This window comes from Pezoporus flaviventris, unplaced genomic scaffold (genome assembly GCF_033815535.1).
Source record: "Pezoporus flaviventris isolate CSIRO_AGI_PZ_B2104156 unplaced genomic scaffold, CSIRO_AGI_Pfla_v1 ptg000001l, whole genome shotgun sequence".
Lineage (NCBI taxonomy): Eukaryota > Metazoa > Chordata > Aves > Psittaciformes > Psittacidae > Pezoporus > Pezoporus flaviventris.
In genome coordinates this window covers 4,328,283-4,341,012 of record NW_026892549.1, presented here as the reverse complement: position 1 = coordinate 4,341,012, position 12,730 = coordinate 4,328,283, and the positions used below count along the sequence as shown (strand labels likewise).

Sequence of the window (12,730 nt, the reverse complement as noted above, 5' to 3'; positions counted from 1 at the left end):
GATTTTCTTTACTATTTGACACAGTGTTTAACAAAGCAGAAGTACAGTGGTGTAACGGAGTCTGTGGTTCTCTCTGGAAACTTGTGCTTGAGCATGAAAAGAGGCAGCTTGTTTGTTTCTAGGAGCTGTCATTATATTACTATTACTATGCTTTACCACTTGCAATTTAGGAATAAAGTGTAAATGTCGTGTATGAAAGGAAGTAGCAGTCTATAGGGTAGACAGACCAGTGCAAGGGGGAAGAAACTGCTTTCTAATTTGTCCATTTAAATTATCAATACAGTGATATTTCAGGGTCACAGATGTATAAAATGGCTGTGCCAGCCAGACTTGCCATAGGCAGAGGAGAGACTTTGAGTTGTTTAGAAAATGATTCCTTATGTTAAGGGAGTGTTGTTTTCTTTTTATTTTTTGATTTGTTGACTCCTTTCAAGTCGTGCATAGAGGCAAGTGTGCCAGTGTGAAACCAGACATCTATATAGACGGAAATTAGTTGTGGTTAACCTGTGAGACTGGGATGGAAGTTTTCTTTGCAGTTGCATCGATTTGAGATTTGTTGTGGCTGTTCAGATCTGTGGTGCTTAGTTTCATAAATGACAACATTTGCTGTTGATGTTGCCTGAGTTAATGATTTCTGTGTCTCTTCTGAATGAGGAAGGGTGGTAGGACAGCAGCAGTGCTCATCACCTTGTCTGAATCTTGTTCTACATCAGCTACTCTTAAGTTGGCAGAACGACCTGTTAGAAGATGTGACTGCTAAGGAAAGACTTTGATTTTTTCCCGATCCCAGGAGTGTGAAAATGGCTAAGGCAGGCTTTCTCTGCAACTTCTGCATGGCAACCTCTTTGTATTTTGATGTCTCCAATTACATTTAGGTCAGTATTTGTTTTGTGAAGTCTGTGGTGGCTATATACAGAGTAAGACGTTTAACTGGGTTGTGATTGATGTTTGTATTCTTTGTGGTAAATGTGAATGATTCTGCTTGGCTTAACTGTCTTTAGGGCTAAGTTAAATTATATTACCTTGCATTTGCTGTAGCGTAAAAGCAGCATGGGGGCTGTTACTGTGACTCAGCTGGTGTCTTAGAACTTGTTAAGCAGCAGTAATTTGATGGAGAGTCTGAGTCCTGAGGCAAATTCATTTTTTACTTGACAGACTTTGCCCTTGAACCAGAGGAAATCTTTTGCCTGCCTGTAAATGTTTATTCACAGCTTCACCGCCTATTACCAAGTTCTGAACTTCGATTTAAACCAAGCGAATAAGCTTAAAATTAGCCTACCCTTAGCCTTTTGTTTAGCTCTTTTTGCAGGTAAGGTGGTCTTGGGGTTAGAGTCAAGAGGTGTAAGAGATATATTAGAGGGACTGCTAGAATTCAGAACAGATGAGTAGAGATTTTACTGGTCTATCACACTGCGCTTTTCCACTTCTGATTTCCTCAGTGATCCTGGCTGATCTTTTGAGTAAGTAGCTTTATGTGGGGAGACTGATTTATTTAATCATTCTTTCATGGATGTAACAGCTGTGGAAGGCTTTTACTGTGCACACAATATATGGGAGGAAGACAAGATGGTTACTGAAGAACTCAAATGACCAGTCATGGCATCAGAGTCAGTAGCTGAGTCCCATTAGGGACCAGCTTTTAGTCATGGCAGGAAATTTTGAATGGCTGGGTGACAGCCTTAGTTTTACCCATGTGCAGACCTGAAGATGGTTGGAAAAGGATGCTGAGCCACAGGGAGAAAGTGAATAGCACCACTGATGAAAGCCAAATAAGAATGGGTTAGGCAGGATTATTTTAAACAGACTTACTAGAACCCAAGTACTTACATTCCTTTAACTGTCCTTTCTCTTTTAAGAGAAAGGGAGAAATACCTTTGTGCTTTTATTTATATTGTAAGCTCATAGGGAAAGATGTATTTTTTTTTCTTTGTAGCACATTAGAGTCCCTGCTTTGCTTGCTCAGGGTTTAACATTGTCTCTGATACATATGAATGTCATATTTAGTAATCTAAAGTCATTAATGACAAAAGGAGTGAAAGTTTCAGCAGTGTCTTGACTCTGCCTTTGTATTCCTCCTCCCTGAACATGGCTGCTGTATTTGCTGTAACTAGTAATGGTGTTTATTTACGAAGAAGCAATGTGGATGAAGTTGCTCAGATCTGTTGTTTTGAAGGAGTTGTGTATGTAGGGTGGAAACAAGCTTTGGGAAAACAGAAGTCGTGCTGACTGTTAATATTTTATAAGCTGTGGCACATTTTGGGCTTTGGAGCCTTTGAGCATTTTGGAGCCTTGAGGCAATGGTTTGCCTAAAATGCAGCTTTTCAGTAGGCAAAGAAGGTCCGAGAGGTGTGTCTCAGGAATTGGAGCTTTTCATTTGTAGATCTGGAATTCAGACTGTGCTTTTATTTGAAGCCATATTGAATATGAACTAGATTCTTTTAGATTGTTATCCAGCCACATGGAAATCATACACTGTACGAAAGTGTCAGTTGAGCAGGCTTAGCGTATTAAACCCTCTCCATTCTAATTTGAAACTGCATTGAAGGGAAGCTGAGATACTAGTATCTACAAATAATTGGGTCAAGTTCTGTATGCTCCTGCATTCACCTCCATTCTCAATGTAGAGAGGTGGAGGCAGAATTTAGCCTAGTGTGATAGTGATTAAATAAAGGAAATCTTATACTCTGATACATCTTCTGGCATCTGCCCTGATTCTGAATTTTCTGCGTGACCTGGAGTCAGCCTCTTCATGCGTATTTTGCCTATTTCCTCTGTGTCAACAAAAAAGCCCCCAACTAATCTATCTCGGTCATACACGAAGAAAGCTGTGCATAGTGTTATTTGAAGTAATCATTATTGAAAACCCATTTTAAAAGTTAGCTAGCAAGCATTTTTTTCACTAAAAGTAAAACATCTCTTGCTGCTCTGAGGTTGTGTCATTAGAGTCAAAACTTTCCATAAGCTGTTACCTACTTCTGGGGTGGGTTGGTTTGGTTTTTGTTTTGTTTTGTTTGTTTTTTTTTTTCCTTGTGTTTTTTATTTATTTGAAGCAAAAGCAAACAGTTTCAAAGTGACCACTGAAGTCACTGATCTTGAGTGTGATTTCAGTGCTTTTTCTACAGTGAGCTTGGGAAATGTAAAATGCTAGCTCTTCAGTTACTGGGATTTTATCCCTGTTGTCTCAAAAGAGAATAAACAAAGTGGTTTTGATTATCGGCAAATCATTGCTTCTTTCTGCTCATATCTACCAAAATGAGTGTGATGTGGGAATAGATATTTCTCACCAACTCTAATGGGTTGCTGATCTAAGCTCTGGTTATAGTTGACTATGCTTACATAGACATTATGAAAGCTGGCACTGTCTGCTGACTTTGTCATTGGCGTAATGTTGCAGAATTATGGTTTGTAAGATCCTGTGTGCACACAGCTTATCAAAGCTAGGCTCTGCTTGCTCACATAGAGTTGAATTGAGGAGGTGGTGGGGCAGACTCCTCTGAGTGCTTGTTTACTTAGGAGTGGGCAGAAACTTTAGCTTTTTTAGTACATCAAGAGAGTGCAAATGCACCCAGTCACTACTGCAGAAATACTGCAGAGCAGAAGTCAGCATCAAGTATCCCTTTTCCTTGCTAACAGCTGCAGTGGATGCTCTGGAGAGCATGGATCCAACTCTTTAACCTTGTAGCAGTTGTCCCAGGAGTTCCTGAAGTTATTGCCTGGCATGTTTTCTGTCAGAAGTGTCTCAAACCACTTTTTGGTAACCATATCTAGAGCGTGGCCTTGGTCATAAAATTCAACTTTGAATTATTTTTAAATAAACATAATTTGTCTGTACACTTTGCTTGTACGTGTGCCTTCACTGTCTGTAGCAATATGCATCTTTATGAAGATGAAGCATTTATTTATGGTGCACATTCCTGGTCGTCATACTGTTCATACTTGTGGTAGTAGCTTATAATCTTTCTCGAGATGCGCGTTGGCTGTGGAGTCACTGCCTATTGCTCCCTAGTTTTCCTTTCATGATTGTTCTTTCGTCTCAGCCACCTGCAGTTTTAGACACTGTTATCTCATGGTTATTGCCCCATGGAATGTTTCACAGTATTTCAAATAGTTATCTAATTAAAGTAAATTAAGCATCAGGCCAGGCATTCTGGGTGGGAGTCATTGATGTGTAGTGTATGTAACACCAGACAGTTTTTGCAGCTGTAGTATCTGTGTTCTTGCATTTGCTTTTAACCACGCAGTTGAACGCCTTTGGACAGAAGCCCTGGCTCCTATTTTCTGTGGCTGTATAGGAGACATAGGCTGACACCCTTGTTTTTTCCTTCAATATTCAGGAATAACTGCGTATGTTGTGTTTCTTGGCTTGGAGGGGGATGCTTGGAAAGTTTAGGATTTCAAAGCATCTCATAGGAGGGTTATCCTCTGGCGAACGCAAAGCACTGGGCAACATGTTGCCCCTGTTATGATTGTAAATACACCTAAATGAAGGTTTCAGACAGGCCTGGTGCTACAGCTTCCCTAGATCCCTCCAAACACATCTTACTAGCTTAACTTCACCGACCCAGCTTCCCCGAGATCTGTCCTGAAAGGAAACAAGGCTGCGGTTTGGCATTTTTATCTCCTTGTAGGTACTTACAGAGAGCTTTCTGATGCAGGAGTTATCTGCAGTAGCAGGCTTTGCATTGGGAAGGATGTTTTGTGGTGTCTGGAAGTGGGATCTCCTGTAGCATTTCTGCCCTGTAAATGTGCTGTGTGCAACTTGAAGCAGTAAATGCTTTTGGCTGTTTTGTAACAATGCTTTCTCCTAAAAATGTCAGGATGCTCTTTCCTTCCTCATACAGCTCTGCATGCTAGCTGTCCATGCGTTATACCTTGGTGTATTTACATGAGTAGGAAATGAGCTGCCCTTCAGGATGCAGTAAGTGATAGCAATATAAAATGCAATTTCCTGTTGCTGACAGCAATGTGTGTTAGGGCAGTCAGCATCTAGGTGAGCTACACTTGTGATAATTACCTGAGTAGGCAGAGGGATTTGTCCAGGGAATGCCAGCTGGGAGTGTGGGCTGGAGAAGTCTCTTCCTATGATGTCATGGCAACAGATGGTGCTAATAGCTGGAAACCTAAACCTGGTCTGTGGGGCTGGAGGTACCTGTTCCATTTGCACACAGCGCTCCTGTCTTTTGCACGTAAAAAGCATCTGTCTATTTAAGGGCTGCAGATTCCTAATGTGCCTGTTAATTCACTTTATATGGGATATATGCAGTCCAGAAAAGACAAAACTTTATCTATCAATTCTGCAGGTATCTTGCTTCTTCATGCGGGTTTTGGCAAATAAACCCCAAGACGCTGCCAGCAGGTGTCTCCCTGGGAGCTCAGTTTAGCACTGTCTTGAGTAGCACGTTCCCTGTAGCATTGCTGGGTACCAGCCCTGTGAAATACAGGGAACTCAATTTCAGGTGTGGTTGTGAGCTTCAAGCAACCTGTCAAGGGTAGCTGAATTAAAACATCTTTTTCTAATACCTTGTGATGTGATTTTTATTTTTTTCCCTGAGGCATTTTGCAGATGCCCTTTTTTTTGATAGGGCATAAACCAGTTTTGAAGCTAATATTTGGAAGATAAGAAAATATTTTGGACACTACTTGCTACCTTAGTAGGATGGATTAAAAAATGAGGCAGAAAAAAGCTGTGTATTTAGGAATGGAGCTGAATCCAGATTCTGCCAATGCCCCGAAGTCTTCACACCCGTTTTGCCATTTGAATTTCTGACAGGGCAGGGCTCATTGCAAATGCAGAGGGTCCAGGCTGCTGCCATAAGTTTTCCAGTGAGTGCAGAGATCTGGCTAGAACTGTGGAGGTAAGGACAGGGAGGGAAAAGGTTCATTACTTGCTCTTCATCCTGATGCATTCCTGCCACATGTGTGTGTGGAGAGGGTGCCTGAGGGAGCTCCTTGTGCTTCAGCAGAATTGAGTTTTGCTGTCTTGTGAACAAAGGCAGAAGAATTAGCTTTCTTCTGTATAATTATTTGCCTCAGTAATTAAACTTTAGTAAGGCTAAGGAGAGACATTGGCACTGTGCAGTACACAGGATTAATATTAAAATGGAAACCAGTGTGCTTTACCTGCTGTTCAGGAATGAAGGAATTTCTTGCAGCTATACCAGTCCTGCAATAAGGCCGCTAATTCCTGTAGTTCTGGGAAAGAGTATTTTCTGACTCTAAAAGATCCCGCTGGTCCACCCTGTATAAATAGCCTTTCTCATTGACAGGTGTATCTCTAGGGCTCGGGGTATATAACCCACTTTGTGTTTTTATCTGTGAAGATTATGATAATGAGAGCACTGTGAGGAGGGAATAGTGTCTGTGCTTGGGGCTGCTGCTGGCATGCTTCTACGCAGTGCAATTCAAAGGGTGTTTTCAGGGGCCCAGAACAAAAGAGGGATAGCACCCCCAGCCAGCAGGGAATGCTGTGGCACTGAAACACAGAAATAACACCCTGTTGTAGAGTGTTTAATAAACTCTGAAATAGTTGATGTGTTTGTGGAAGGCTGCATTGGGAGATAATTGCATGGATGGCCTGGCTATGAATGGAGAGCAGGTGCCCTGCAAGGCCTAATAACGAACCTCTGGGTGACTGGACGGTAAGTGTGGGGTAGGGAAAAGGTGGTTTTGCTCTTTAAATTGCAACCTTAAGTATGTGGGCTTTTTCTGAGGTGTGCATTGTGGATTTCCTGATGATCTTGAGGTCTGGGGAAAGCTGTATGGCTGGCTGGAAAGGGCACTGTGGGAATATTGTGTTTCCAAGGATGACCTTGAGGACAAAAGATCCTTATCTCTTACTTATTTATCCCCCCCCCCCCCCCCCCCTATGTCTGTGTCTATCTCATTTTTTACTTATTTTTTTAATCAGGGTGAGGTGAAGGCTGTGTCTGTGCAGTTCCTAGTACGTAGGGGTTGATTCTTGTTTAGGTGCCTGTATGAGCTGTTCTAAAGTAATTAATGAAACTAAGAAATCCTGGATACTTTTATGGTTGGATACTTTTATGGATTTATCTCAGTTTTTGGTGCTTTTGTGAATTCTTTTTGCTTTTTGAGCTGTAGCTCTGCAAGGCGGTGTCATAGCAATAGGAGACAATGAAATAACCATTTAATTTCACAAAGCTTGTGGGAATGTGAAGCCTTTGTATTGCCTCTTTTCTGAATCTACTTAAAGCTAATGGAAACTTTCATATTGCTGGAAACTGTCTGAACAACAGCTTCACTAACTGAAAATTTTCCGTTTCCAGGTGTGTCAATTTCATGAATAGAAGTTTCTGAAAAGCAGTTTGCTGAGTTCCAAATAGTACTAATGCATGTACATGCATGCTGTGGCTTGTTAATATGATGGCATTAATATTGCCAACCTTATAGTTTTAAAATCATGTTTTGAAGCAAACAGGCTAATAAATATTGAATCCTTTTTGTCTCTTGTTTACAAGTCTTTAAGGTTCTTGTTCTCAAGCTTTCCCAAAGTCATTGTGGATCAATTTTAATTGGAGCCACCTGATTCCAGGGTTGAAAATTATAATACCCCTCAGAAAAGTAACTTCAATCAGTCAGTAGTTGTATGATTCCAGATTAGTCTTCTACAGAAAGATTTTGGCTGACTTACTAGGCCGGTCCTTGGGAGCAGATTTTGAATGTTGCCAAGGCCATTGCTTATTCTCTCAGGTGAAAGTTGGAATTTACTTTCTGTATATAAATTGTGTCTGCCTAGTTTGGTGTTAGTTCTGATCAGGTCTGGGTGTACCTCCATTTCCTCAGTTAACTTTATCATACTGCAATTGGTTTAATAAATATAGGATTCCTCACTAACAGAAACATGCTTTGTTTATTTATTGCTACTGTTGTTTTTCTGCTTACAGAGGGCTGGCAGGCAGCAGTACTCTGAAATTGCTGTAGCTTCATTAGCTCGTAGACAGAATGAGGCAGCAGCCAGGATGAAGTAAAGGAAGGAAAATTGAAACATTTTGGGTTAAAGAAAAGCATGTGGATATTGAAAAGATTATTAAAGGAAGCATTTGCCCAGTTACCTGGGGTGATATTCTTGGCTTGGGTCTCTTGAGTACCACCTTACCTGTGGCTGATGGCACCTGTATTGCTTATTGTATTTATTATGGTCATAAGTATATTGCCTAGATTTACACAGTAGAAACCTTACTCAGAACTCCTATGCACAATTACACGTGTTCTGGTTCAAACAGGGCTATATATGCGAGACAGGAGGAAAAAGCTGAGGTAATGGTGGTATACATATCCTTGCAGCCACAATCATTGCTGTGGTTGGCTCAGTCTGGTGAGCTCTTGCCGGGATCCCTACAGAGGTCAGGTTTTTGGGGATCCACTTCAAAGCCAGTTTTGAGGAATGATGATGTAGTTCATCAAATAGTGCCTGGAGGCAGCAGCAGGGGTGGGCCGAGACTGGTGGCTGTGTCAGTCTGGGAGAGCTGGACCTTAAGGTGGCACTGGGGGGCTGACCAGGGTCACTGAGCCCAAGTAGATGGCATTTTAAAGGCTCAAAACACTGTGCCTGGTGTAGAGGGTGGGAGAGGAGAGGCTGCAGATGGGGCCAGGTGGGAGCAGCTGGGGAACTGTGGGAGATGGTTGAGCAAGAAACCCTAATGACATGCTGTGCCTGTGTACTTCTTCTTGTGGCTGTGACTCCTTTGGTTTTAAACATGTAATCCTGCAGAGGAGTATATATATGCCCCTTTAGTGGGTTCATAACCTTATTTTCCTGGAGAAACCTACACAATACCTGTTAGGTAGGCAGCCTTGCAGCTAAGCCGTGCGTGGGTTAGGTGTGTGCTGATGGAAAGAAACACATAACCTCAGCTGAAGCGGACTTGCTTGGAGGCTGCTGGGACACCCACATAGGGGAGTGAACTGTGCCTTGTCTCCTTGGGACTCACAGCTGGAGAGGGGGATGCCAGATGCTGGCCCTGGGGAAAGGCATAAGGTGAATTGTCATGGGGGTGTCTGTCTCCAGAACATTGATCAATGCATATGGAGTCATGCCTGGCAAAAAGGACTAAGCAGTAACGTACCCTGTTTACTTTGGCATTGGTGGGTTTGCCAGTGCGTGTTCTCGGCTTTTACAGCAGCTCTCAGATCTTCAGGGAGTTTGGCTTTGACCACCTAGTAGGGGTTAAGCATGGGGCTTCAACAGGGTGAAATGTATGTTAGCTTTAGCAGTTGTATGTCTACTCCTGATGCAGGGCACCATGTGGTCGGTGGGAAGGCATGTTCCTCTGATGCCATCCACCTTTTACACCCAAAAGGGAGATACCCCTGAAAGAGATGTAGCTGGTACTTGCAAGTATTCATCTTGCGTACTTCGGCTGCACTGACACTTAGAGGTGGGACATGTGGACGCAGCAGGACCAGAGCAAGTTTAGTACCTTACAGAGTTGGACCTGAAGACTGTAGTGCAGGGCATCTTCATTAGGGACAAACAGGATCGTAAGCTTTTTTTCCCAGTCTATAGTCACTACTGACTATTTATTTTCTCTAAAGCTTACAGACAAATAGCTAAAAGATATGAATCTGACATCAATTTTTTTTTAAAGCCAGAAAGCATCTCCTTTCATTGGACAGGAAATACGAGATTCGGTTACTTTACTTTAAAAGGTCCCAGGCTGACAGTTCAGGCAGGGGAAATGCTGGCCCATGTTCACTGTGGTTCCTGAACAGCAGTATGGTCTCTTTTCCCTGTTTTACACCTTGCCCAGACCTGAAGGGGTTACGTTTTAAAATGAATAATGACTAAATTTATTCGTCATGGACAAATGATGACAGCTGTTGAGATGCTCCTGTTATCGCTTCCCAGGGGTAAAGTCAGGCTGGTTCCTAGTGCAAGCCAGCCCAGCCAGGCAGACTGAGCTCGTCTTCATCCGGGATTATTTGTCCCAGGTTCCTTTCACTAGCGGGGAAATTACTTCCTAGAAGTGAATTGAAGTTGCCTGGGCTGACATGGGTGTTGATGAGAATCCTGCAGAGCTACTGTTGGAGAGAGAGGGCTGAAGCCATAGCTGTTTAAATCCACGTGTGAAGACAGCATGCTTAATGAATACGAGGGGCAGAGATTGATTATGTTCTGGACTGAAAGCTGCAGCGCTCTGTGAAGCACTGTTACATCTGGGCACGCTATGGAAAATATGAAGGAATGTTGAGGAAGCTTATTTGCAGAAGGATATGTACTTGTAAGCAATTTTATTTTCTTCTAAAATAATGTAAAGAAATTGAGAAATGTAAAGCAAATAGTGTTCTCTGTTTCTCTGAGACAGCAGAGCAGTGAGCAGACAAAGGCCTCTTTTATAAGGGCATGTCTCTGACAGAGAGTACGGTATAGCCCTTATAAATGAGCACTGGGGGGGGATGTCTTGGGATGGGAGAACATCTGGTAATTTAATGTTAGAATGTGGCACTGATTTTGCATCACTGCACCTCTGATGAAGTTGAGAGTTACACCCATGATGAATTTACCACCTCGTGATTTGCAGAAAAATATGATCCTAGATCAAATTATTATCGTGAACAGGAGACAATGAATGGGGAGAAAAAAGTCTTTTTAATGATAATGTGTAGTAGCTTGCTTTTCTCTTATTTTCTGTACTCCCATGTTCAGGTTTCTTTCTGTTCTTTGTTTCTCTTTCCGTCCTGCACACGTGCTGCTGGAAGACTTGGTGTGCAGTTCTGAATGTGGCGCTGTCATTCTGCACTGCTCAGATGAGAAAATGCTGCTTGGTTATTGAAGGGATATTCTGATTTGATAAATATGTAATGCTTAGTTTGTGGACTTAATGAACAGGAACATGTGATTGTAATTCAAACATACACAGAACTGTGGGCTGGCTGGGTTTTTTTTGAGTGGTGTTTGGTGGGTTTTTTTCTCATTCTGATGCTTAAAAAAGCTTGTTTTAAATGAAAAGTTTAATTAGTAAAATGCTACAGGGGTGTGATCCTTTTAATACCTGTTTTTATGATTTTTAAAATCTATGAAATAGCAAACCACACCCTCTTCTTTCAGAGGGGTGAGGCTTTAAAAATGTAAATACCAAGAGGAAGCAAATTGACTAAGACTAGATAGCTTGAAAAGCAGCTGATGGAGACTTTAATTACCAGATGAAAGTAGTTTTGAAGTAGAAAAGCATCTTTTGTTTTGAATATGATTGACCTTCTCTTGACTGGTAAAATATATATATGTGACAATCATTTGCTTAGTATCTGTATAGGAGCTTTTGAAATAAATGCAGTTGGGGCAAATTTTACCAAGAAGTTTTTGTATTCAAAGTCTGTGCAAGCCTTTCTGCATCACTTCCTAGAGGCTTCAAAGGTTGTATGTTTTAAAGTTTATATTGATCTGCCATGACCTTCTATGCAATTATTGCCAAATAATATTTTGAAGTAATTGTTGTTTGAACTAGACTCTATCTTTGAGGGGATCAACAACAACAACAAAAAGCAAACAAATCAGTCTTACTTGTAAAGAACTGGCAGTGGTAGGATTTGCGGGGTAACATACCTCCTAGCCTTGCAGACAGTCAGTCCTGTGATTATTGCAAAAAATGAAGGGGAGGAAAAAACTAAGGTAATTCAGAATTTAATTTGTTTTTAAGCTCCAGTTTGTGGCCTTGTTGTATATTTTTCTATTAGGTGAGAAACAATATTAATAAATCACACTAGAAAACGGTAATAAATCTTGAGTTGCTGCATTAACACAGAATATAATCAAGCAACTTGTAAAGAATCTGGTCAGGCTAAACAGTCTCCTGCAGTGAATTTTCATTTAATTGAATTACAAATGTATTTCCCAATCCTTTAATCATTCTCATGAACTCTTTTCGAATTATTTTTGAATTACATGTGTCAGAACAGGACCAGCGTCAGTAGGGAGGTTGCATGTTCTCCGTGGCTGACCTAGGGCTACTACAGCACTGTGTTAAAGAGAGCCCACATCCTAATTGTGGCTTATGTTCTCAGCTGTGTGACCTTAAATTCTTTGATGTTAAAGTTCATATGTTCACTTTTGTCCTGTTCACTTTTGAACAGTCCCAAATCACCTGTTGTTATAATACCCCTTTCCTTGTGATGTTACTTTTATCTTTTTTTTCCTAGCCCTTTCCCATATTCTAAGATTTCCTGAACATTAAAATTAAGGGGAGAGAGATCCTTGTCCTCCTTTCTTAAGGTGTTGTATGCTGCTGTCTAGCCACCATTTCTGTGCTGTGATTGGATTGTTGGCATTATGTGCAGGGGTGCATATTAGAAATGTGGTGTTCAGGTTTTTAGATGTTGTGGTGGTTTTCCTGTGTTCAGCTGCTAATAAGCCAATACCACTTCAGGCAAGGAAAACTCCTTAAGACTATTGGGCTGAGGACAACACAGGCTTTGCTTGCTGTTCTTTTGCCTTCCCTAGGATATGTCTGTACTGTTACCAGTTTATTTCTTCCTTTTGGAAAACTCAACCTGTATTGAAAATCATTAATTAGTGTCTAACTAGGAGCCTTTATTTGTTACTAGATGTTCCCAGGTGCTGCTTTCCTGAATAGGGATGGATTAAAGCCCCTGGTTTGAGTTTTTACCAAGAGAAATTTTGCAAAGGAAATGTTCCTGAACTGGTGGAGAGTGGGTGCATACATTGGACTGTCGGGGAGGGATGGACATGAAGCAGGTCTCAAATCTTGAATGAACA

At 41.4% G+C, this 12,730-nt stretch overlaps 1 protein-coding gene across 4 annotated transcripts in view; it reads left to right on the top strand.

Annotated features, from left to right (window-relative positions):
* The window catches only part of CLASP1 (cytoplasmic linker associated protein 1), a 173,460-nt gene that overhangs the window by 67,289 nt on the left and 93,441 nt on the right, over positions 1–12,730 (top strand). The window lies entirely within an intron of this gene.